General features: G+C 45.3%; 1 long non-coding RNA gene across 1 annotated transcript; it reads left to right on the plus strand.

Annotated features, from left to right (window-relative positions):
- Positions 1 to 809: 809 nt before the first annotated feature.
- Positions 810 to 22049, plus strand: LOC116977328. The gene is made up of 3 exons (XR_004413183.1): positions 810 to 822; positions 19471 to 19476; positions 22018 to 22049. It is a non-coding gene; the product is annotated as an uncharacterized LOC116977328 (long non-coding RNA).
- Positions 22050 to 27598: the final 5549 nt, after the last annotated feature.

Below are 27598 nucleotides of genomic sequence, written 5' to 3' on the forward strand. Positions count from 1 at the left end.
TGAGATTAAGAAAAGGCACCTCGCTAATTTGTCACACATAGAGCAGAGAAGGTGAACAAATCTCAGGCCCATTAACAGTGCAAATTAATCTTATTTCAATCTACCAAATGTGAAACTTGCTGAGAAGATTCCTCTGGTCAGTATTTCCATCAAACAGGAGTATGAGAATGCATTTATGATTTAATTGGAAGGAGTGAACTGTGGCGATTTCCAGCCCCCTCCCTTTCAGTTCCATGGAATGTGCAGCATGTTCAATTAGATACGAATTCAACAAGATTAATGACAACCTTTGCACCTTGTTCAATGTATGGCACTGTTCAATTGTAAAGCACTAAGGTCAGAGAAAAAGGTGAAAAGAATATTGTCATGTTTGCAGTAGATTGAACATAGATCAACTGACATAAATATCTGTCAGAATTTTGTTTTAACATTGTGGCTATGCTTTCTATTTAACATATTCAAATATACAATGCATATGCACGGTGGTATAATGGCAGAGTTACTGCCTTACAGCGCCAGAGACCCGGGTTCGATCCTGACTACGGGTGCTGTCTGTACAGAGTTTGTACGTTCTTCCCATGACCTGCATGGGGTTATCCGCGAACTCTGGTTTTCTCCCACACTCCAAAGATGTAGGTTCTATAATTGTTCATTGTCCCTCGTGTGTAGCATAGTGCTCGTGTGCGGAGATCACTAGTCGGTACGGACTCGGTGGGCCGAAGGGCCTGTTTCCCTGCTGTATCTCTAAACTAAACCATACTAAATTTCAGTTTGCCTTTAAAGTAAACCCTTGCAATAACAGACCACGGAGGAGGAGGTGGAGTCTGTTATTGCCGATTGTCTAAGTGAAGGGGGATAACGTTTAACCCAAGGCCGGGATGGGAGAAATGTGGCATCGGGGAGAGGATTAAACAAGTGGAAATTAACAGGCCGGGGAGCCGCTGAACTTGATTGAAAACCCACTGAACCAGGATTACAAACTTGTCCATGAAATGGATGTGACAGATTGTGGAGCATAAAATCTGGACGAAACACGGTAGAATTGTAAATAGCAAAAGAAAATATAAAATCTCATGAATAGAATTCAAACTACAGTTACAATTGAGACTCTTTACATCTGTAGTAGCTGCAAATGGATAACAGACCACTGCAAGGAGACTTAGCTGCTAGAAAATTGATTGGCTGGATTAATGCCCTTGAAGCCCAAACAAACATAATTAAGCATAAAGTAGCATAGGGTTCAGCATGTGGGATAATACCATGTAATATTAAATAGGGAGTCAAATGAGCAAATCACTGGTGTAATGGGTCTCTGTCCATGTTGCATGGTGGTGCAGCAGTAGTGCCAGAGAACCGGGTCCGATCATGACTATGGATGCTGTCTGTACGGAGTTTGCACGTTCCCCCTGTTACAGTGTAGGTTTTCCCCGGGTGCCCCTCTTTCTTCCCACACTCCCAAGATTTGCAGGTTTTTAGTTTAATTGGCTTCGGTAAAATTGTAAATTGTCTTTCGGATAATGCTGCTAAGATAATGCTGGGTGAACACTGGTCGCGCAGACTTGATGGGCCGAAGGGCCTGTTTCCACGCTGGATCTCGAAACTAAACTAAACAAATCAGTTATGTAAATTTATATCCCTTAATTGCAAAAAACACTCACAATTTCCTATCTTCAAATGTTGATCATCAAAATAAAATTTTAGACTCATTGGAACTATTCTGTAAATAAGATACATACATCAGGAGTTTGATACAATGCAGCGGATCGAGCAGATGTTGGTGAAGTCAGCGTTCTGATTTGGCAGAGGAAATGATTTTGAGATAATTGAAGCTTTCATCATCATCTGTCCTAATTTGTATGGGCTAAGCACGCTCAGTCATAGTCAGTGACAAGAACACCAATGTAGCTGTGACCTGACAGAGTTTAGAGTTTTAGAGTGATACAGCGTGGAAGCAGGCCCTTCTTGCCCATCAAGTCCATGCCGACAGCGATCACCCCGTATACTAGTTCTATCCTGCATACTAGGGGCAATTAACCTATAAACCTGTACATCTTTGGAGTGTGGAAGGAAACCGGAGCACTGGGAGAAAACCTACACGGTCACAGGGATGACATGCAAACTACGTACAGAGAGCACCCGTGGTCAGGATCGAACTTGGGTCCCGGGGGCTGTAAGGTTGCAACTCTACCGCAGTGCCATTGTACTACTATTTCCTATCGCTAAATACCAGAATTCCTTCAAAAGGCCATCATCAGTCTTTAGCCTTGAATTATCTTGCTGTAGATTTATCATGAGTAACCTTATTTTTGCATTGGTTCCTTTATTGGCTCCATTCTGAGCCACTCATGACACTGCATGCACACCTTCCATAGATTGTTTTACTTTTTGTCCCATTAGCTTTCCTCCATCGATTTCATATCCCTTTTTGGAGACACACGAAGCAAATTGTTAACAACCTATTTCCCTCCACAGATGCAGCCGAACCCGCTGAGTTCTTCCAGTACTTTGCTTATTGCTCACAAAATGTTTTAATTAGTTTAGAGATACGGCGTGGAGATAGGCCCTTCGGCACACTGAATCCGTGCCAACCAGCGATCACCCCATACACTAGTACTATCTTACACTCTAGGAGCAATTTACAGAAGCCAATTAACCTACAAACCTGCACGTCTTTGGTGTGTGTGAGGAAACTGGAGCACTCTGAGAAAACCCATGTGGTCACGAGTAGAACGTACAAACTCTGTACCGACAGCACCTGTAGTCAGGATCGAACGTAGGTATCTGGTGCTGTAAGGCAGCATCTCTACCACTGTGCCATTGTGCAGCCATAAATGTTGTTTGTTCTATTTTTCCCTTTCATGCAAAGATCCTAAAAAAACTAATTGGGACATTCTCTTTAACCTCTGTACTCATTTGGATCATTTCTGAAAAGCCAATTTGTTCCACTAATAAATAGCCAACAGTCCAGCCCTCCATGGGACAAGTAATTTATCTGGAGTACCACTTTTGTTCACGCACTGTCAAATCACGGTGAGTGAGAACCATTTGTATGGTTGAATGCTGCCTATTTATTATTCTCACAAAACAATAGGCTGGGGAAATTATTACCTTGCATGCTTATTAGACAGACAGCAGCTGAGGTCGGGATTGAGCATCTGTTTTCCCACTTTCTCATCCACCTAGCTGGTAGAGCTGCTGCCTCATAGTGTCAGAGGCCCGGGTTCGATCCTGACCCTGGGTGCTGTCCATATGGAGTTTGCATGTTCTGCCTGTGACTGCTTGGGGTTTACTTTGTGTGCTCCATATGCCAAAGACATGCGGGTATGTAGGTAAATTAGCCTCTGTAAATTGCCCCTAGTGCATTGGTAGTTGATGAGAAAGTGTGATAAAATAGAACTACTGTGAACGGGTGATCGATGGTTGGCATGGACTTAGCGGATCAGATGGCTGCTTCCATGTTGTATCTCTGAAGTAAACTAAAATATATTTGGGGTTGCTAGGCAAAAAGTATTATGACCTTTTAACACCAACAAATTTGCACCTCGTAGTGAGGGGATTGCCGTGGAGGTAGGAGATGGGGTTCAGGGGAAACAGTACTTTTAAAACATTTGTTGTAACAGAATTATGTCATGTAAGTGGCTTAATATAGTTTCTTTATGATAGGTGATAACATTGTTACAGAATCATAGAGTTAAACAGCATGGAAACAGGTCATTCAGCCCAACTTGCCCACACCGGCCAACATGTCCCATCTACACTTGTCGTACCTGCCTGCATTTGGCTGATATCCCTCCAAACCTGTCCCTATCCATGTACCTGTGCAAATGTTTCTTATGCCCCTGTCCCACTTAGGAAACCTGAACAGAAACCTCTGGAGACTTTGTGCCCCACCCAAGGTTTCCGTGCAGTTTCCGGAGATACCCGGAGGGTTTTGTCAGTCTCCCTACCTGCTTCCACTACCTGCAACCTCCGGCAACCACCTGCAACCTCCGGGAACCGCACGGAAACTTGGGTGGGGCGCAAAGTCTCCAGAGGTTTCCGTTCAGGTTTCCAAGTGTGACAGTGGCATTAAACAATGCAATAGTACGTGCCTCAACTACCTTCTCTAGCAGCTCGTTCCATGCACCCACCACACATTGTGCAAAAAAGTTACCCCTCAGGTTCCTATTCCTGTGCTTGATCTAGGCTTCGTTAGTCTGTTGTGAGAATTGAAAGCAAAACAAGCCTGCTGCACTGTTCATTAAGATCACGGCCCAACTTTCACATCAGCTCCACCTTCTTTTTTCGGCCTGAAATCTCTTCAAACTTGCTCAAAAATCTATCGACCTCAGCCACCGACTAAAATCAATGGCCAAATGTTTAAGAAAGAACTGCAGATGCTGGAAAAATCGAAGGTAGACAAAAATGCTGAAGAAACTCAGCAGGAGGCAGCATCTATGAAGAAGGGTCTCGACCCGAAACATCACCTATTCCTTCGCTCCATAGATGCTGCCTCACCCGCTGAGTTTCTCCAGCATTTTTGTCTACCTAAAATCAATGGCCAAGCATCTACAGTCCATCGGAGTCCAGAATCTCGAAGATTCACATCTCTTAAGTGAATAAATGTTCATAGGCAGCCAACCCCGTTTATCCTGCACCAGGAAGGACAATCTGTATAGATCCTCACAACCTTGTTATCTACCCTGAGCAAATCTACGACCCAAAACTAGTTCTTGCTGTCCCTCAAATTTAAATTCTCTTCATCACGAGTCCTGAATCTTTCTTCTAGTTTTCTTTAACCCCCAGTCTGCTCCCCACTCCTCCTTTACCTCACAGCTTCATTGCAGATTATCTCCAGCTTTCTATCACCTACATTTTTTTCCGCAAATCTATTAATAGCCTCACGGCTTTGGGGAGGCACAGTAGCACAGCGGTAAAGTAGCTGCCTTACAACACCAGACATCTAGGTTCAATCCTGACGAAGGATGCTGCCTGTACGGAGTTTGTACATTCTCTCTGTGACCATGTAGGTTTTCTCCGGGTGCTCTGGTCTCCTCCCACATTCCACCAACGTGCAGGTTTGTAGGTCAATTAGCTTCTGTAAATTGCCCCTAGTGTGTAGATTGCAAAAGTGGTATAACATAGAACTAGTGTACAGTGGTCGGTGTGGACATGGTGTGCTGCACACTAACACTATCCTACATTCTAGGGCCAATTTACAATTTTACCGCAGCCAATTAACCTACAAACCTGTACGTCTTTGGAGTGTGGGAGAAAAATAGAGCATCTCGAGAAAACCCACATGGTCACAGGGAAAACTTACAAACTCGTACAGAGAGCGCCCATGGTAACAGCTCTACCGCTGCGCCACCGTGTCACACTAAGAAGCTGCCATAAGAATTGACAATTTGCCACAAATGCAAGCATGATGTCAAGGCAAAACTGACCATATCCCTTTCACTTTGGTGTGGGTGGAAATGACTTTTCACGGTGTAGGATAGTGCTAGTATATGGGGTGATTGCTGGTTGGTGCGGAATCTGTGGGCCGAAGGACCTGTTTCCTCGCTGTATCTCTTAAGTCTAAAGTAAGGTCAGCTGAGTTCTAAAGGGGACAGCCTGCAAGAAAACACAAGGCAATGGTTATTTGAAGGAGACGGGATGAAGCAGATGAGTGGAGATAATGAAAGTCAAAGTGAGAGGGACAAATAGATGGGATCAAAAGAACATTATGGCATTCTCCCTGATGCTATTAAGAAAAAAACATCCCTGTAGCTCATTAGACAAGTGTGTTAAAAAAAAAATCAAAAATATACCTTTGAAAAATTCTCCAGCTGATCTTCTGCAATAAATAATTTGAAAAAAGCAATTTAACCATCGATCAGATTTTATTTGAAATGTGGTGCGCTGGGTTGTAGACAGAAGAACTGTGATTAGATATTGGGCATGATTGAAGTTATGATTAGATTTTCTTCTGCAATCCTTGAAGCAACCGTAATATAAGCATCATGAGAAGAGAACCAATTAGGGAGCAAACTAAATCTGCTGTAACTTTAACAATTAATGAAAGCATTTCTTAGATCTCATCAGATAATCTTGAGAAGATTCACTGCATTTACTTCTATTGATTATTTTTTGGGGGCTTTTTAATTTTACATTTTTTATTTACATTTTAAATACATTCCTCTTTTTGAATTTTTTTAAAAAGCAATACGAATGTTTTCATCTTTTTTCTGCATTAGATTTAATAACAAACATACAGCCTTTCTATAAAACATTTGTTACTGGAAACACAACTGACAAGAACCTGGATTTGTCTACCACATGATCCAATTCCTGGATAAAAATTAATCCTGGAGATGAAAATTCAGAATTTACTGCCAGATTGACAGTAATTCAAATCTGAGGATTTCCATTCATATTTCTATCACTTTAGTTTACTTTAGTTTAGAGATACTGTGTGGAAACAGGCCTTTTGGCCGACCGAGTCTGCGCTGAACGGCGATCCCAGTACACCAGCATTATCCATTTATCCTACACCCAAGGGACAATTAATAATCTTTACCAAAGCCAATGAAACTACAAACCTGTACGTCTTTGGAGTGTGGGGCCACGTGGGTTTTCCCTGGGAGCTCCAGTTTCCTCCCACTCTCCAAAGACATACTGATTTGTGTAGCATAGTGCTATGTAAGTAAATAAAGGGCCTGTCCCACGAGCATGCGACTGCATGCGGCAAGCGCGACCTAATGTGGTCGCTTGAGCCGTATGGCCTTGCGTGGCCGGTCTCATTTCGATCGCTGGAGCCGTATGGAGTTAGGCGGAGCTGGTCGAGACATCGCGCGGGGCTCCGGAAAACTGACAGTGTTCAAAAATTCTGCGCGGCAACGGCCTGCCGGCCTGCAGCCACATTGAGGCCATACGCACCGCCTCGACGGGCATACGCAACGCCTTCACGCCATACACAGCGTCTTCACGCCGTACGTCACGCTCGAACTTTCCGCGGACTTCGCTCGAACTTCACGTCTCTCACTCGACCTCCGCACGGCCCCCGCTTCCGGTTTGGTCGCGCTCGCCGCATGCAGTCGCATGCTGGTGGGACCGGCCCTGTACGGGGATCACTCGACCTCCGTGCGACCCCCGCGCAGCCCCCGCTTCCGGTTTGGTCGCGCTTGCCGCATGCAGTCGCATGCTCGTGGGACAGGCACTTTAGTTTGTTTATTGGCCAAGTTTTCACATACAAGGAATTTGCCTTGGTGCTCCGCCCACAACAACATGACATACAGTGACAGTTACGAATGACTCAAAAACACTAAACATTAATAATAATAAAACATTAATGATAAAACACCATTGATCAAGCATGTGAAGCAACAAATTACCAGATCAAAGGGAAGCTACAGATTTTTGGCTGTTGAGTAGAGCAACTACTCGTGGATAAAAACAGTTTTTATGTCTGGCTGTGGCAGCTTTGACAGTCCGGAGTCGCCTTCCAGAGGGAAGTGATTCAAAGAGTTTGTGGCCAGGGTGAGAGGGGTCAGACATGATCTTGCCCACTCGCTTCCTGGCCCTTGCATTATACAGTTCATCAATGGAGGGAAGGTTGCAGCCAATAACCTTCTCAGCTGATCGGGCGACTCTCTGCAGCCTCCAGGTGTTGTGCTTGGTGGCTGAGTCAAACCAGACCATGATGGAGAAGGTGAGAACGGACTCTACGATGGCCGCGTAGAATTTGACCATCATTGCCTGTGGCAGATTGTGCTTCCTCAGCTGCCGTAGGAAGTACATCCTCTGTTGTGCCTTTTTGACTGTGGAGTCGATGGTAGCCCCCCATTTAAGGTCCATTTAAGATGATGGTTCCCAGGAACTTAAAAGACTCCACAGATGTGACTGTGGTGTTGTTGATGGTGAGTGGGGTGAGGGGAGGGGGAGCTCTCCTAAAGTCTACAATCAATTCCACTGTCTTAAGAGCATTGAGCTCTAGGTTGTTGCGATGGCACCAGGACGCCAGCTGTGACACCTCCTGTCTGTAGGCAGATTGCTCCCCATCCTGGATCAGTCCAATCAGGGTTGTGTCGGCTTAAATCAACAAACAGGATCCTTGCATAGGATCTAGGTGCTGTAGGATGAAGTGCAGGCCCAGGCTGGCTGCATCATCCACAGACCTATTGGTCTGTGGATGATGCAAACTGCAGAGGGTCCAGCAGGGGGATCGTGATATTTTTCAGCTTGGCCAGCACAGGCCTTTCAAGTGTCTTCATGACTACAGAGGTCAGTGCAACAGACCTGTAGTCAATCAGACAAGTCATCCTTGCCTTTTTGGGTACAGGGACAATGGTGGAGACTTTGAAGCAGGCAGGGACAGTCCAGTGCAGTAATTGCTGGTCGGCACGGACTCGGTGGGCTGAGGGCCTGTTTCCGCACTGCATCTCTAAACTAAACTACTAATTTCACTTTAGAACCTACAATGGTTTTCCATGCAAGCTAATCAGTATAATTATTTTAGATAAAGTAGGATATTAAGTTCAAGTTCAAGTTCAAGTGAGTTTATTGTCATGTGTCCCTGTATAGGGCAATGAAATTCTTGCTTTACTTAAGCACACAGAAAATAGTAGGCATTTACTACAAAACATATAAATGTGTCCATATACCATGATATAAATATATACACACATGAATAAATAAACTGGTAGTGCAAATAACAGAAAGTGGTTGCTAATAATCAGAGTTTTGTCCGAGCCAGGTTTAATAGCCTGACGGCTGAGGGGAAGTAGCTATTCCTGAACCTGGTTGTTGCAGTCTTCAGGCTCCTGTACCTTCTACCTGAAGGTAGCAGGGAGATGAGTGTGTGGCCAGGATGGTGAGGGTCTTTGATGATACTGCCAGCCTTTTTGAGGCAGCGACTGCGATAAATCCCCTCGATGGAAGGAAGGTCAGAGCCGATGATGGACTGGGCAGTGTTTACGACTTTTTGTAGTCTTTTCCTCTCCAGGGCGCTCAAATTTCCGAACCAAGCCACGATGCAACCGGTCAGCATGCTCTCGACTGTGCACCTGTAGAAGTTAGAGAGAGTCTTCCTGGACAATCCGACTCTCCGTAATCTTCTCAGGAAGTAGAGGCGCTGATGAGCTTTTTTGATAATTGCGTTAGTGTTCTCGGACCAGGAAAGATCTTCAGAGATGTGCACCCCCAGGAATTTGAAGTTCTTGACCCTTTCAACCATCGACCCGTTGATATAAATGGGGCTGTGGGTCCCCCTCCTACTCCTTCCAAAGTCCACAATCAGTTCCTTGGTTTTGCTGGTGTTGAGGGCCAGGTTATTGCGCTGGCACCATATGGACAGTTGCTCGATCTCTCTTCTGTACTCTGACTCATCCCCATCAGTGATACGCCCCACAATAGTGGTGTCGTCAGCGAACTTGATGATGGAGTTCGCACTGTGGTTCGCTACGCAGTCATGGGTATAGAGTGAGTACAGCAGGGGGCTGAGCACGCAGCCTTGAGGTGCTCCCGTGCTGATTGTTATTGAGGCTGACACATTTCCACCAATACGAACAGACTGTGGTCTGTGGACGAGGAAGTCGAGGATCCAGTTGCAGAGGGATGCGCAGAGACCCAGTTCTGCGAGTTTGGTAACCAGTTTGGAGGGGATGATTGTGTTAAATGCCGAGCTGTAATCAATGAATAACAGCCTGACATATGAGTTTTTGTTGTCCAAGTGGTCCAGTGCGGAGTGGAGGGCCAGCGAGATCGCATCCACCGTTGATCTGTTGTGGCGGTATGCGAACTGCAGTGGGTCCAGGTTTTTGTCGATGTAGGAGTTGATTTGCTCCATGATCAGCCTCTCAAAGCACTTCATCACCACCGGCGTTAGTGCTACTGGTCGATAGTCATTGAGGCACGTCACCTTACTCTTCTTGGGTATAATTGGTATAATTGATGCCCTTTTAAAGCAGGTGGGGACCTCAGACCTCAGAAGTGAGAGGTTGAAAATGTCCGTAAAAACTCCCGCCAGTTGGTCCGCACAGGTTTTTAGAACACGGCCGGGTATACCATCAGGTCCAGGTGCTTTTCGGGGGTTCACCCCTCTGAAGGATTTCCTGACATCGGCCTCTGTGACTGAGACTGAAATGCCTAAATAACCTAAATAACGTAAAATAACATGGTCTCAAGATTAGTGTGAGATATTAACTGAGATTAGATATTATTGTTGATTTCTTTCTTTCTTTAATTGATCGAGTTGTAAAGGGAAAGATCAAATGTGCAAGATTCTCCTCTGCATATGAACATTGTTCACAACTGAAGGAAAGGATTAATATTGAAATGAAAATTCACTTTTCATCTTGGCAAGGAAAGGACAACATTTTGCATTTTTAATTTGGTATATTAATCATTTGTCAATAGCAAAAATGATAATAGTTCATATAAAATATGGAAACATTGTTCTACAACCTTGACATGGCTCATTTAACAAAAAGAGCAGCCAAAGACTCTTTACAACAGATTGAAAAGCTTCGCTCCATCTTCCTACTGTCGCGTTTTCAACTGTTCCACATCTTTAAACCTGAAAATTTATAAATTAAATTCACTGATCCTGCACAAGCACGGCAGTGGGTTTGTAACTAAATGCTGTGGAATTGGCATTCTAATCAAACCCTTTCGGGCGGCATGGTGGCGCAGCGGTAGAGTTGCTGCCTCACAGCGCCAGCGACCCAGGTTTGATCGTGACTACGGGTGCTGTCTGTACGGAGTTTATATGTTCTCCCCGTTCTCCCTGTGACTGCGTGGGTTTGCTCTGGGTGCTCTAGTTTCTTCCCACACTCCAAAGATGTGCAGGTTTGGCTTCAATAAATTGTCCCTAGTGTGTAGGATAGAACGAGTGTACGGGTGATCTTTGGTCGGTGCGGACTCGGTGGAGAACGTACAAACTCCATACAGATGGCACCCATAGTCAGAATCGAATCTGGGTCTTTGGCGCTGGCAGGCAGCAACTCTACCGCTGCACCACTGTGACTCAGCCCGCTGCACTTGCTTCTCCAGACAATGAATCATGGCTGTTTCATACCTCATGCCTTAGAACAGAAATTATTCATCATTTTCAATCCTGTCCTTATCGTTTTTTGGGAGAAGAGACTTTCAGATTTTGGTTGCCCTCAATGTGAGGAAATACAAACTGGAGATGTCATCCCGACTTGGACAGATTGAGCCCAGCAGGTCACTGGGTCTATCAAAGTGAGTTTTGTCAGACTTCATTGCGTTTTCCTCTCCCATTTTGTAAGTATCTCTTTTTTTTGTGTGCACTCTTCTCTATACAGTATGATGCCGTTTGAACATATCTTTTTGTCTATGTTTTACAGTTCTTGCCATTGCAAAGCAGCATTCTTCTTAGCCGCACTGGAAGGTTCTCTGAGAATCTTGAAACAGATTTTTTGCTATGCTCGCTGGAATCTTTCTGAGAAAACTCAACAAAATTCTACTTTTCTTATGGAGCCAAAAGGTTTTGTAAACATAGAGTACAGCACAGGAACGGACCCTTCTTCCCACATTGTTTGTGCCGAACATGATGCCTAATGCCCCTGTCCCACTTAGGAAACCTGAATGGAAACCTCTGGAGACTTTGCGCCCCACCCAATGTTTCCGTGCGGTTCCCGGAGGTTGCAGGTGGTTGCCGGAGGTTGCAGGTAGTGGAAGCAGGTAAGGAGACTGACAAAAACCTCCGAGAACCTCTGGGAACCGCACAAAAACCTTGGGTGGGGCGCAAAGTCTCCAGAGGTTTCCGTTCAGGTTTCCTAAGTGAGACGGGCATAACAGAACTGATCTCCTATGAGTGTTCATGATCCCTATCCCTCTATTCCCTGCATTTCGAAGTGCCGATCCAAAAGATTAATTGTAGTACTTCAGTTACTGCAGTTAAGATTTCCACACTGCATTAAAAATGCATTTTACACAGAATGGGAACAGTTAAAGTATGCATTTTAGAATTACAGTCACAGAAACACAGAATTGCAGCAAAGAAACAGGCCCTTTGGCCCAATTCATCCATGCCAACCAAGTTGCCTAAACAGGAGGAAGAAGGAACTGCAGATGCTGGATTACAAAAAAATACACAAAATGCTGGAGTAACTCAGCGGGTCAGGCGGCGTCTCTGGAGAACATGGATAGGTGATGTTTCGGGTCAGGAAGGGTCACAATTTGCACCTATCTTTATCTCACACTTTTGTCTTTTTATCTCAGGCCTTCATCCAACCATCTGCCTATCAAAATCATCCTCACCTGTTTCCACCTATCACTCACCAGGCTTTGCCCTGCCCCTCCTCTATTCCTATAAGACCGGTCCTGTTGCTCAGAAGGGTAAGGAAAAGAAGAGGAGGGCAATTGTAATAAGGGACTCTATAGTCAGGGGGTCGGATAGGCGATTCTGTGGACGCAGACAGGAGTCCCGGATGGTAGTTTGCCTCCCTGGTGCCAGGGTCAGGGATGTGTCTGAACGGGTCCAAGAAATCCTGAAATGGGAGGGAGAGGAGCCTGAGGTTGTGGTGCATATAGGTACCAACGACATCGGTAAAAAAAGAGAAGAGGTCCTGAAAGAAGAATTTAGGGAGTTAGGTAGAGAGTTAAGGAGAAGGACTGGAAAGGTAACAATCTCAGGATTACTGCCTGTGCCACGCGACAGTGAGAGTAGGAATGGAGCGAGGTGGAGGATAAATGCGTGGATGAGAGACTGGTGCAGTGGGTATGGATTCAAGTTTCTGGATCATTGGGACCTCTTTTGGGGAAGGTGCGACCTGTACAGAAAGGACGGGTTGCACTTGAACTCAAGGGGGACCAATATCCTGGCGGGGAGATTTGCAAAGGCTACTGGGGAGACTTTAAACTAGTATGGTTGGGGGGAGGGACTCAAATTGGGAAAGCTAGCAGTCAGTGTGTGAAGCAGGGGGCAGAGAATGGTAGCACTCTGACCCAAAATGTAGGGGAGAGAGAAGAAAAAGAAAATAATCAGAGAATAAGAGAGGGTGGGTTTCTTAAATGTGTATATTTTAATGCTAGGAGCATTGTAAGAAAAGTGGATGAACTTAGAGCCTGGATTGACACCTGGAAGTATGATGTTGTGGCGATCAGTGAAACATGGTTGCAGGAGGGCTGTGATTGGAAACTAAATATTCCAGGATTTCATTGCTTCAGGTGTGATAGAATTGGAGGGGCAAGAGGTGGAGGTGTTGCATTGCTAGTCAGGGAAGATATTACAGCAGTGCTTTAGCAGGATAGATTAGAGGGCTCGTCTAGGGAGGCTATTTGGGTGGAACTGAGAAATGGGAAAGGGGTAGCAACACTTATAGGGGTGTATTATAGACCGCCAAATGGGGAGCGAGAATTGGAAGAGCAAATATGGAAGGAGATTGCAGATATTAGTAGTAAGCACAAGGTAGTGATTGTGGGAGATTTCAATTTTCCACACATAGACTGGGAAACACATTCTGTAAATGGGCTGGATGGGTTGGAGTTTGTAAAATGTGTGCAGGATAGTTTTTTGCAACAATACATAGAAGTACCTACTAGAGAAGGGGCGGTACTGGACCTCCTGTTAGGAAATGAGATGGGTCAGGTGGCAGAGGTATGCGTTGGGGAACAGTTCGGGTCCAGTGATCACAATACCATTAGTTTCAATATAATTATGGAGAGGGACAAAACTGGACCTAGGGTTGAGATTTTTGATTGGAGAAAGGCTAAATTTGAGGAGATGCGAAAGGATTTAAAAGGAGTAAATTGGGACAGTTTGTTTTATGGGAAAGATGTGGAAGAGAAATGGAGTACATTTAAAGGTGAAATTTTAAGAGTACAGAATCTTTATGTCCCTGTTCGGTTGAAAGGAAATCGTAAAAATTGTAAAGAGCCATGGTTTTCAAGGGAAATTGGACACTTGGTTCGGAAAAAGAGGGAGATCTACAATAGTTATAGGCAGCATGGAGTAAATGAGGTGCTTGAGGAGTATAAAGAATGTAAAAAGAATCTTAAGAAAGAAATTAGAAAAGCTAAAAGAAGATATGAGGTTGCTTTGGCAAGTAAGGTAAAAGTAAATCCGAAGGGTTTCTACCGCTATATTAATAGCAAAAGGATAACGAGGGATAAAATTGGTCCATTAGAGAGTCAGAGTGGCCAACTATCTGCAGAGCCAAAAGAGATGGGGGAGATATTGAACAGTTTCTTTTCTTCGGTATTCACCAAGGAGAAGGATATTGAATTATGTGAGGTAAGGGAAACAAGTAGAGTAGCTATGGAAACTATGAGGATCAAAGAAGAGGAAGTACTGACACTTTTGAGAAATATAAAAGTGGATAAGTCTCCAGGTCCGGACAGGATATTCCCTAGGACATTGAGGGAAGTTAGTGTAGAAATAGCAGGGGCTATGGCAGAAATATTTCAAATGTCATTAGAAACGGGAATAGTGCCGGAGGATTGGCGTACTGCGCATGTTGTTCCATTGTTTAAAAAGGGGTCTAAGAGTAAACCTAGCAATTATAGACCTGTTAGTTTGACGTCAGTGGTGGGCAAATTAATGGAAAGAATACTTAGAGATAATATATATAAGCATCTGGATAAACAGGGTCTGATTAGGAACAGTCAACATGGATTTGTGCCTGGAAGGTCATGTTTAACTAATCTTCTTGAATTTTTTTGAAGATGTTACTCGGGAAATTGATGAGGGTAAAGCAGTGGATGTTGTGTATATGGACTTCAGTAAGGCCTTTGACAAGGTTCCTCATGGAAGGTTGGTTAAGAAGGTTCAATGGTTGGGTATTAATGGTGGAGTAGCAAGATGGATTCAACAGTGGCTGAATGGGAGATGCCAGAGAGTAATGGTGGATGGTTGTTTGTCAGGTTGGAGGCCAGTGACGAGTGGGGTGCCACAGGGATCGGTGTTGGGTCCACTGTTGTTTGTCATGTACATCAATGATCTGGACGATGGTGTGGTAAATTGGATTAGTAAGTATGCAGATGATACTAAGATAGGTGGGGTTGCGGGTAATGAAGTAGAGTTTCAAAGTCTACAGAGAGATTTATGCCAGTTGGAAGAGTGGGCTGAAAGATGGCAGATGGAGTTTAATGCTGATAAGTGTGAGGTGCTACATCTTGGCAGGACAAATCAAAATAGGACGTACATGGTAAATGGTAGGGAATTGAAGAATGTAGGTGAACAGAGGGATCTGGGAATAACTGTGCACAGTTCCATGAAAGTGGAATCTCATGTAGATAGGGTGGTAAAGAAAGCTTTTGGTGTGCTGGCCTTTATAAATCAGAGCATTGAGTATAGAAGTTGGGATGTAATGTTAAAATTGTACAAGGCATTGGTGAGGCCAATTCTGGAGTATGGTGTACAATTTTGGTCGCCTAATTTTAGGAAGGATGTCAACAAAATAGAGAGAGTACAGAGGAGATTTACTAGAATGTTGCCTGGGTTTCAGCAACTAAGTTACAGAGAAAGGTTGAACAAGTTAGGGCTTTATTCTTTGGAGCGCAGAAGGTTAAGGGGGGACTTGATAGAGGTTTTTAAAATGATGAGAGGGATAGACAGAGTTGACGTGGAAAAGCTTTTCCCACTGAGAGTAGGGAAGATTCAAACAAGGGGACATGACTTGAGAATTAAGGGACTGAAGTTTAGGGGTAACATGAGGGGGAACTTCTTTACTCAGAGAGTGGTAGCTGTGTGGAATGAGCTTCCAGTGAAGGTGGTGGAGGCAGGTTCGTTTTTATCATTTAAAAATAAATTGGATAGTTATATGGATGGGAAAGGAATGGAGGGTTATGGTCTGAGCGCAGGTATATGGGACTAGGGGAGATTATGTGTTCGGCACGGACTAGAGGGGTCGAGATGGCCTGTTTCCGTGCTGTAATTGTTATATGGTTATATGGTTATTCCAGCTTTCTCCCCCGACCCTCCATAATCAGTCTCTAGAAGGGTCCCAATCTGAAATATCACCAAGCCATGTTTTTCAATGATGCTGTCTGATCCAGCTGAGTTACTCCAGCACTTTGTCCTTTTGTGTATTCCAGCATCTGCAGTTTCTTGTTTCTACCATTTTGTACATAAATACAATCAAGTCAAACTCAAGTATAAGAGTTAGAACAAAGGGGAAACATAGAAAATAGGTGCAGGAGTAGGCCATTGGCCCTTCGAGCCAGCACAGCCATTCAATATGATCATGGCTGATCATCGAGAATCAATACCCCTTTCCTGCTTTCTTCCCATATCCATTGATTCCATTTAGCCCCAAGATATTCAACTCTCTGTTGAATACAGAGGGAAGATACAGAGTGCAGAAGAGAAACTTCACTTTTAGAGAATACAGTTAGACTTCACTTTTAGAGATACAGCATGGAAACGGGCTCTTTGGCCCACTGTATCCATGCCAACCAGCAATCACCCAATATGCTAACACTATCCCACACTTGAGGGCCAATTTACGAATCACAGAAGCCAATTAATCTACAGGAGTAGTAGTCTGGATTGAACTTGGGTCTCTGGTGCTGTGAGGCAGCAACTCTACAGCTACACCATTGGGCTGACCATTCTTTTTCCACAGTTGCTGCCTGACCTGCTGAGCATTTTTCTATTAGCATTTTCTGTTTTTAGTTCACATTTCCAGCATCCGTCACCTTTCTTTTCATTTTCAACACAGTGTGTGTGTAGATTTATCAGCCAAGATTGCAGAAGGTTAATCTTGATCCCCTGTATTAACCGGGATACTTGCTCCTTGATCGGGAGAGTAGTGGCAGTAAGCCGCAAAGACAGCCAGGATATCCATCATGTGGTGCTGTCAAGCACAAATGAATAATGCTTTGGAAGAACGTACATTGCAGGAAAATGCTTGACATACGTGATACCTTTGCAATGTGGAAATGTGCTGCTTCCAGAATCAAAACCGAGTGCACGGAATCAAAGTGTAAAGAAGGAACTGCAGATGCTGGAAAATCGAAGGTACACAAAAATGCTGGAGAAACTCAGCGGGTGCAGCAGCATCTATGGAGCGAAGATACGGAATCACGGAATCAACGTCAATCAATCAATCAATCAATCAATCAATCAATCAATCAATCAACCTTTATTGTCATCTTGCAAGCAACAGTTGTACAATGCAAAATGAAAAGATGTTTCCCAGGGAATAGCGGAGCATCGCACATGAAATTTAAAACATTTCACACATAATAACACTAAAAACAATCCAGTCTCTGATGGAACAGTATAAATAGTTAAAAGCAGGTAAAACAACAACGTTAAAATACAGTAAAACCAATCATAAAAATGTCCGGAGCAGCTGATTTGAGTGGCCAGTGCCAGTTATTAAAGTGGCCAGTGCCAGTTATTAAAGTGTCCGTGCCAAGCCTCAGAATCAGGTGCCTGTGCCGCAGTTCCAAGATGGCGGCGCTGGCTTAACAGCTGCGGCCCACCTGCAGTCCGTCTGTTTTTTTTCTTTCTTTTTGTTCCTTTGTCATGTTTTAGTCAATTTTGTTTTATTAAGTTGTGTATGTGGGTGGGTGGGGTGGGAGAAACATGTTTTGGTCTCTTCCTTCGGGGGATGCGACTTTTTTTCTGTCATATTCCCCGTCCCCGTCTCCGTCTGCTCCGAGGCCTAATGGCGGAGCTGGCGGCCTCGGAGCTGTGGCGGCGGCAGCGGCGGCAGCAGCGGAGACCTAACTCGGCCTCGGAGCTGTGGCGGCGGCAGCGGAGACCCGACTCGGCCCCGGAGCTGTAGCAGCGGCAGCGGCAGCGAAGACCCGACTCGGCCCCGGAGCTGTGGCGGCGGCAGCAGCGGCAGCAGAGACCCGACTCGGCCCCGGAGCTGCGGCGGCGGCAGCGGAGACCCGACTCGGCCTCGGAACTGTAGCAGCGGCAGCGGAGACCCGATTCGGCCCCGAAGCTGTAGCAGCGGCAGCGGTGACCCGACTCGGCCCCGGAGCTGTAGCAGTGGCAGCGGAGACCCGACTCGGCCCCGGAGCTGTAGCAGCGGCAGCGGAGACCCGACTCGGCCCCGGAGCTGTAGCAGTGGCAGCGGAGACCCGACTCGGCCCCGGAGCTGTAGCAGAGGCAGCGGCAGCGGAGACCCGACTCGGTTCCGGAGCTGTGGCGGCGGCAGCGGCGATAGCGGCAACGGAGACCCGACTCGGCCCCGGAACCGTGGCGGCGGCAGCAGCGGCAGCGGAGACCCGACTCGGCCCCGGAGCTGTAGCAGCGGCAGTGGCAGCGGAGACCCGACTTGGCCCCGGAGCTGTGGCGGCGGCAGCAGCGGCAGCAGAGACCCGACTCGGCCCCGGAGCTGCTGCGGCGGCAGCGGAGACCTGACTCGGCCTCGGAGCTGTAGCAGCGGCAGCGGTGACCCGATTCGGCCCCGAAGCTGTAGCAGCGGCAGCGGAGACCCGATTTGGCCTCGGAGCTGTAGCAGCAGCAGCGGAGACCCGACTCGGCCCCGGAGCTGTAGCAGTGGCAGCGGAGACCCGACTCGGCCCCGGAGCTGTAGCAGAGGCAGCGGCAGCGGAGACCCGACTCGGCCCCGGAGCTGTGGCGGCGGCAGCGGTGATAGCGGCAACGGAGACCCGACTCGGCCCCGGAACCGTGGCGGCGGCAGCAGCGGCAGCGGAGACCCGACTCGGTCTCGGAGCTGTGGCGGCGGCAGCGACCACCCGTGGAGTTTGAAGCGGCCCGTTCGCGGAGCACGGTTGAGCTGCGGGATTTACCATCACCCGGTGGGGGTCACAACATCTGGAGCCTGGATCGCCTCGGTGCAGAGGGAGAACAAAGAGGGAAGAGACAGAGACTTTAAGATTTTGCCTTCCACCACAGTGAGGAGGTGTTTGGTGAACTCACTGTGGTGGATGTTAAATTTGTGTTGATTGTGTGTTTTTGTCATTTTTTATTATATATATGACTGCAGGGAAACGAAATTTCGTTCAGACCGAAAGGTCTGAATGACAATAAACAAATCTAATTTAATCTAATCTGTGAGTACAGAGTGACTGTTTAGCAGCGTCACAGCCTGTGGCAGGAAGCTGTTTAACAGTCTTGTAGTCCGGGCTTTGATGCTGCGATATCTCTTGCCTGAAGGCAGGAGATCCAGGTGTATGTGGAGGGGGTGCAGTTTGTCCTTAGCAATTCTCTGAGCTTTTTTCAGACAGCGGCTCTGGAACAGTTCTTGTACCGAGGGTAGGGAGACGCCAATGATCCTCTCTGCTCCCCTCACTACCTTCTGCAGAGCCTTCCTGTCCGAGCAGTTGCAGGTGGAGTACCACGTATTTATGCAGTACGTGAGTACAGACTCCACCGTACCCCTGTAGAAAGTCCTGAGGATGTTGGTGGGGAGTCAAGATACGGAAGACATGGAATCAACGTCAACAAGCTAGCGGTACATCTGATTCACCAAGTAATTTTAGAAATATCCTACCCACTACTCACCACTCGTGTTCCCATTGGAGAGAAGGTGCTCAATGCTGATCCCTCAAGGAAAGCAGAGGGTCCGTTCCTAACCCAATACCCAGCATCAATGTGCACACTTTTGAACACCTACCCTCCCCCATTGCTGGAGCTCCCAGCCAAGGACAATCTTTCCACTGGAGGTCCTCCCCCCCCCCCCCCTCGTCTGGTTGTCCACTTGATCCTCTCGCTGGTGGAATAGGCAACTGGGTGGTGTCAGTCAGGGCCGTATCATTTAGGGTCAGAGAGTCATACAGCGTGGAAACAGGCCCTTCAGCCCAACTCGCCCATGTCGATCAACAAGTCTACACATCAACATCTACACTATTCCCACCTGCCTGCATTTGGTCCTTATCCTTCTTAACCTATCCTATCCATGTACCTGTCCAAATGTTTCTTAAACGTTGTGATAGTACCTGCCTCAACTACCTCCTCCAGCAGCACGTTCCATACACCTACCACCCTTTGTGTAAAAAAAGTTGCCCCTCAGGGTCCTATTAGAGCTTTCCCTCCTCTTTTCTTAAACCTATGTCCTCTGGTTTTCGATCACCCAAAAATCAGAGTTCTGGGTAAACAAGTTGCATATACCCTATCTATTCCTCTCATGACCTTGTACACCTCTATAAAATCATCTCTCATCCTCCAGCACTCCAAGGAATAAAGTCCTAGCCTGCTCAACGCTCCCTATAGCTCATACCCTCAAGTCCGGGCAACATCATCGTATATCTTCTCTGCACCCTTTCCTGCTTGACAACATCTTTCCTGTGGTGACCAAAACTGAACACAATACTCCAAATGTGGCCTCACCAACATTTTAAATGACTGTAACATGACCTTTCAACTTCTATACTCAAGTACAATTCAGCCCCTCAAGTCCTGATTACAGACCACGTTATTCAATCAAACTCAACTCAACTAAACCGAATTAGAGAGTTGTGAATTGTGAAGCTAGAGGAATGACAATCTCCTCTATTATTATTGCTGCAGAGATTGCAATGTTTAGGGGCATAGGTGGGGGGGATGGGGAGAAATAGGTGTTAGGTCAGCCAAGGCTCAGGGGATGGGAGGGGAAAGGGAAAAGAAAGGGGGAGTTATACGGAAGAAAGGAGAGAGGGGTGTTTGTAGAGATTACCTAAAGTTGGAGAATTCAATGTGTTAGCTTGAGTGCAAAAATATGGAAAAGGTCTGGAATAACTCAGCAGGTCAGGCATCATCTCTGCGGAGCATAGGTAGGTGACGTTTTGGGTCAGGGCTCTTGTTTCTATGGAGTAGGAATGGTGAATTGGAGAGGTTTGGTTTCTAACACAAAGTTTTGTGATTTTAAAGAACAGTGGTTGCTCACAAGAGGCTACTACCCACGCAAAAAAAATGAGAGCTCTGTAGATTCAATTCTAGATCCAATCTCCCATCTCTATCGCTCCAATATATCTTTGAAGTGGGCTTTAGTTCAAAAGCTTCAGCCTTTCATTTGCACACAGATTTGATCTTTCACACACAGAAACAATGAATGCTCCAGTAGGTCATATTATTGCTACAGAAATTCTTTTCAATTTAAACTTTTTCTTCTTACATTAAGTCTTGCACACAGAAAATCACCGACTGAATGCAAAACGCAAAGTGCGAAGTGGCACGGAAGGTACGGTAGTGTAGTGGTAGAGCTGCTGCCTTACGGTGCTAGAGTCCCGGATTCGATACTGACCATGGGTGCTATCTGTAGGGAGTTTGTACGTTCTCTCCATGACCGTGTGGATTTTTCCGTGTGATCCAGTTTCTTCCCACATTCCAATGATGTACAGCTTTGTAGGTTATTAGTTTCTGTAAATTGTCTGTAATACGAGGGTAGAACTTGTGTACGGCTGATCAATGGTCAGCATGGACTCATTGGGCTGAAGAGCTTGTTTACACGCTGTATCTCTGAACTAAACTATACTTAAAAACTCAGCGGGTCAGGCAGCATCTGTGGAAGGAATGGATAGGTGATATTTTGGGCCAAGACCCTTCTTCAGACTGATTGTGCCAGGGTAGAGAAAGCTGGAAAATAAGAGGGGGCCAGGCAAGAGATAGATAGATGCAGATGAGGGGTGTTTGGCAGATGGGGAGACAAAGGCTGGAGAAGAAAAGGAGACAAAAGGGTGTCAGATAAGGGGAGAAGAGGAGTGAAATGTAAAGCCAAAGGGAGGGATATAGTTGGAAGGGAGCACTGGAAAAGTGGCAGGATAGTGGGAGAACTGGGTGTGCACCAAGTACAATGGGGCACAGGAAAGAGAGGGGGGGGGGGGGTGTCAGCTATATTTGGAGAATTCATTGCTCATAACTTTGGGTCGTAAACTACCCAAACAGATTATAAGGTGCTATACCTCCAGCTTGCTTGTGGCCGCACTCTGGAAATGGAGGGGGTCCAGGACAGAAAGGTCAGGATGGGAATGCGAAGGGGATGAAAATGGGAGCTATTGTGAGATCCAGCAGGTCTTGGTGAACCGAGCACAAATGTTCAGTGAAACAGTCACCCAATCTACACTTGGTCTCCCCGATGTAAAGGAGGACACATCAGGTGCACTGAATATAGTAGACAAGGTTTTAAGAGGTGCATGTGAAGCTCTGTTTCACCTGGAAGAGCTTCTGTGGACAAGGGGTCCCTGGATGAAGGTCAGGTAGGGACAGGTGTTACATCTCTTACAGTTGCAGGGGGAAATAACGTGGGAGGGAGTGGTTGGTGGGAAAGTATGAATGGAGCAAGGAGCTGATGATGGAGTGGTCTCTGTGTAAAGATGAGAGAGGTGCGGATAGGAAGATGTGAGTGGTGGTGGGGTCACATTGCACCCATCGAATGTTCAGCTTCAACAGGAATAGATTTCCCACTTTGGATCAAACTAGGCACAAGGGGAATTCATGGTTTATTTGGTGCTGGGTTTCCTGGTTTATTTTAAGATCCAAGATTCAAGATTCAAGAGCGTTTATTGTCATGTGTCCCAGATAGGACAATGAAATTCTTGCTTTGCTTCAGCACAACAGAATATTGTAGGCACTCAAGCATGTACACAACTACAAGTATAAAATCATTTGCAATCTTGTAAAATTGAGACATGTGTAGAAACTTTGAAAATATTACTAGATATCCAAAACTAATAACTATTTTTTTAATACAATTTGAAGAAAATGTAATCAAAATAAATTGAAATGTTTTTCAAAAGAACATCTGTTCTCATACTTGAAAAACTTAATTTAAATAATCAAAAATTACTTAAACCACTCTGCTATTTAATTTCAAGGGAGAAAAGCTTTACAATCAATTATTTTTTTAAGTTAATACATTTTTAAAAGGCATCAAAAAATACTCTTGCACCAATACAACCAATAAAAAAATCGACAGTGTTTTAGTTTTTAGTTTTAGAGAGACAGTGGAAACAGGCCCTTTGGCCCACCAAGTCCGTGCTGACCAGCGATCACCCCATACATTAGTTCTACCAGACTAGGAACATTTCACAGAAGCCAATTAACCTGAAAATCTGCACGTCTTTGGAGTGTGGGAGGAAACCGATACACCTGGAGAAAATCAAAGTCTTTATTGAATGATTATAGAATTCACACGAAATTCTGCACTATATCAAATTTGGGTATATTGAACCAGTACCATGATTCTGGTACAAACGTCACCTATTCTTTTTCTCCAGAGATGCTGCCTGACCCGCTGAGTCACTCCAGCATTTTGTGTCTATCTTCGGTGTAAACCAGCATCTGCAGTTCCTTCCTACACCATTAAGTTGCCAAATTGGTATCCTTGGCATGGTTTTCCATTTGTAGATTAAGTTATGTCAATTTTCTTAGCATTTTTCTTGATGTAAGTAACTCAGGACATCTGAGGTCGAGCACATGGAACGGACATGGCCTGCAGCGGCACGGAGTGGCGGAGCAGCGGTGGAGGACATCAACGACATCGATAACATCTCCAGAAAGTCTAAGTGCCGTTGTCAGGACAATGGGCCTTTATGGCCAAGTCAAGACTCTAACCTTAAAAACAACATTTTGGACTTGTGTACGGTACAGGATGGTGCCTGAAACATGGTGACTCTTGTGTACAGTCTCAATGTCATCTACTATCTTATACTCATGAACTTAGAATGATTGTGCCTGATGTATATTAAGATTATTACTGATGTGTATGCAAAAAAAAGAATTTCACTGTACTTGGGTACACGTGACAATAAAGTGCCATTGAACCAATGGGGATGAAGAAAGGCGCAGAATGAAACTTCACCTATCCATTTTCTCCAGAGATTCTGCCTGACTCATTGAGTTACTCCAGCATTTTGTGTCTATCTTTGGTATAAACCAGCATCAGCAGTTCATTTTTATTACCATTGAACCATCGTTGTCTTGTCCAATATTGTTTGTTTTCTGTGTCACCTTCTTCCTGTGACTTCTATGGGTGAAATCACCAAATAAGCACCTGGTTCAGGGTCAATTGTGTTCTGCAGACTCATGCCCGCTAGGAACTGAAGTGAGCTTCCCCCAAGTCATTTCAATTAGTCCCCTTGACAGCTGTCAGGAGAAAGAAACTATCATCTCTCATGTCTGAAGTGAAATCAAACCCAGGTCCCAGAGGTGAAATGACAGCGTTCAAACAGACTGCTACCCACATGCAATTCCCTTAACTGTGCCATACATCTGGAACTTGAACTAAGTATACATCAAATACAATGGCAGCATGCCTGGCAGTGCAAGCACACTGATGTTTACTTCCATCATTTTCTTTTCTTTGCTGCATTGCAGTGAGACAGACCCTATTTTGCACTTAAACCAAAAATGTTGTGCATATGGAGAGTCTAGGACGAGAGGGATAGATTGGGTAGATGCGCAGCGTCTCGTGTCCAGAGTAGGGGAATCACGGACCAGACAACATATGTTTAAGGTGAAGGGGGAAAGATTTAATAGGAATCTGAGGGGTAACGGTCACACAAAGGGTGGTGGGGGTATTTAACAAGTTGCCAGAAGAGCTAGTTGCGGCTGGGACTATCCAAACGTTTAAGAAACAGTTAGACAGGTACATGGATAGGACAGGTTTGGAGGGATATGGACCAAACACAGGCAGGTGGGACTAGCGTAGCTGGGACATGTTGGCTGGTGTGGGCAAGTTGAGCTGAAGGGCCTGTTCCCTCACTGTATCACTCTATGACTCTATCACTCTATGAGAGGTCATGGCCTCAGAATAAAATGACACACCTTTAGAAAAAGAGATGAGGAGGCATTTTTTTAGTCAGATGTTGGTGAATCTGGAATTCACTACAGATGGCTGAGGAGACCAAATCAATGCCCCACATCGCCCATGACCTCCAACTATTGCCCCGTTGCAAACAACTCTGTTTGTACTGGATATGGGAAAAATCACTTTTCATGATTTACAGCTGACAATTAAAAGTTACTCACATTACAAAAGAAAAAAAAGATAATAGGTGTAATTCTTCAGAAGTTCCTTGTTATCGGGGCAGAATTAGGCCATTCAGTCCATCTACTCTGCCATCCAGACATGGCAGATCTAATTCTTGGGATACAGCTAAGTTATTGTCTGTTACTACTTGCAGCAGCACAACAGAACATGTAAACAATATAAGAAATTAAAAAATGTCAGTCTATATATTTAGCTTTAACAAACCCGCTAAACAAACCTGCATAGAATGAAGTTTTATATTTATTTTATTTTAGAGATATATTTAGGATCACAAATGCATTTCTATCACAACTTTAATGTGCAAAGTCAAATCTAGGTATAGAAAAAATAAATACTAAATCAAACCAAGAGATATGGTAATCCAGGTACAAGTTGCAAGGTAAGACATTGAATGACAGACACAAATTGATGGAGTAACTCAACAGGTCAGTCGGCATCTCTGGAGAAAATGAATAGATGACATTTCCGCGGGCCCTTCTGACTGATTGTAGGGGAGAGGAACTGGAAGCAAGAATAGACCAGGACAAATCAGGGCCAGCAACAGATGACATCAGGCAGGGTGATTTCCATAGGCTGATAGTTGAATAGACAGAGTGATCCCAAGAGGGATAAAATGGATGACGTGGGGTTGTGTGTTTAGAAACACTGTCGTCCACACACAGTGACCCAGGCAGTGAAAGTGCACCATTTAAAGGGCTGCTAACCCTCGTCACATTCACTTCTGCAGTCTGCTGTTGTTGTTGCTGGGGGAATGCAGAGGCCAGTTGACCAGTTTCTACTGCTGTGTAAATGTCGGGTCTGCATTAATGATCACAGCAGAGCTGAGCATTAATAAACCCTCTGCTAATCACGTAGGTGCTCACATCATGCTTATGGAGCATGGAGATGTAATCAATATTCTCCTGACCTTTGGGAATCCTGACATTCACTGAAATTACACAGGCCTTTCCTGTCCACGAGATAGATGTTGAATTATGATCTGAGCAAATAATTCAGCCCTGAGATGTTTCACGCATTCACATAGCACTGGTTGTTTGACTTGATAGGTGCCATGCAAACCGGGACTGATCCTGCTTGTATTCCCATTGTTAGCTTGCCAGCTTCAAAACAAAGCTGGCTACTCAAAAGTTAAGAATAGCTCGAATAATGAAAGACTTGGATAGAGTGAATGTGGAGAGGATGTTTTCACTAGTGGGAGAGTCTAGTACCAGAGGGCACAGCCTCGGAATAAAAGGATACCTTTAGAAAGGAAACAAGAAGGAATTTATTTAGTCAGAGGGTGGTGAATCTGTGGAATTCATTGCCATAGATGGCTGTGGAGGCAAAGTCAGCGGAGATTTAAGGTGGAGATTGCCAAATTCTTGATTAGTATTGGTGTCAGTGGTTATGGGGAGAAAGCAGGAGAATGGGGTTGAGTGGGAAAAATAGATCACCATGATTGAATGGCGGAGCAGACTTGAAGGGCCAAATGACCTAATTCTCATCCTAGAATTTATGAACTACATCCACAACAACTGAGGGCAGGACTGCGACTTAGGTGACATTTGCATGCAGGTCTGCTTGTAACTAGTGGAATCAGACCACAGGTCCACCACAGATTTTCCGGCACCCTTGGTTCCAGAGCCTATCTGGATTATCCATTTTGCCAGACCAACAGAGGTCTCCCTGATATCCCGGTGGGTCAGCACTTCAACTCCCCCTCCCATTCCGAATCCGACCTCTCTGTCCTGGGCCTCCTCCATGGCCAGAGTGAGCACCACCAGAATTTGGAGGAGCAGCACCTCATATTACGCTTGGGCAGTCTGCACCTTAGCGGCATAAACATTGAATTCTCCAATTTCCGGTAGCCCTTGCTGTCTCCTCCCCTTCTCAGCTCTCCCTAAGCCCTCGGGCTCCTCCTCTCCCTTTCTCCTTTCTTCTCCCGGCCCCCCCACCCTACATCAGTCTGAAGAAGGGTTTTGGCCCGAAACGTTGCCTATTTTCTTCTCTCCATTGATGCTGCTGCACTCGCTGAGTTTCTCCAGCATTTTGTCTACAAACACAGCGGCCTTGGGGGGGCCAAGATTCCGTTCCTGACTATGGATGCTGTCTGTGTGCCGCTTATATGTTCTCTGTGACCTTGAGGGTTTTCTCCTGGTGCTCTGGTTTCCTCCCACACTCCAAAGACCTACGGGTTTGTAAGTGAATTGGCTTCTGTAAATTGTAAATTGTCCCCAGTATGTATGATCCTGCTCATGTACGGCGCAGTTCAGCGTGAACTCAGTGGCCTGAAAAGACTGTTTCCATGCTGGCTCTCTAAAAGTAAAAAAAAATCTCACTAAAAGTTGTATACAAAACTTAGTTTAATTGCCACTTATTTCCTATAGCAAGCTTGTGAACAGGCCTGGGTTTATTCCGACCCACGGGCCACACTCAATCCTTGTGCTTTTGCCTCTACTGAATGAACCATTCGTGCTTACCCTCCAGAGTACCAATAGACCTGGAGGCTTGCAACCTGCAAGCGGAAACTCAGCTTTAGGCAGTGAATCCTGCAGCTCCACCTCCTTGTGGCATTTTACCAGCTCCCTGGTCATCCATCTCTGAAAATGGAAGAAGTTGAAAAGTTACTCAATTAGCTGTAAGAACAAGCCATAAACATAAATCCAAAGATTTTATCTGGAACACCTAAGCTACGATAATTAAAAATGTGGTTTATTTTATTTTTTAAAAAGCAGAGT

The sequence above is a fragment of the Amblyraja radiata genome, chromosome 9 (genome assembly GCF_010909765.2).
Source record: "Amblyraja radiata isolate CabotCenter1 chromosome 9, sAmbRad1.1.pri, whole genome shotgun sequence".
NCBI lineage: Eukaryota > Metazoa > Chordata > Chondrichthyes > Rajiformes > Rajidae > Amblyraja > Amblyraja radiata.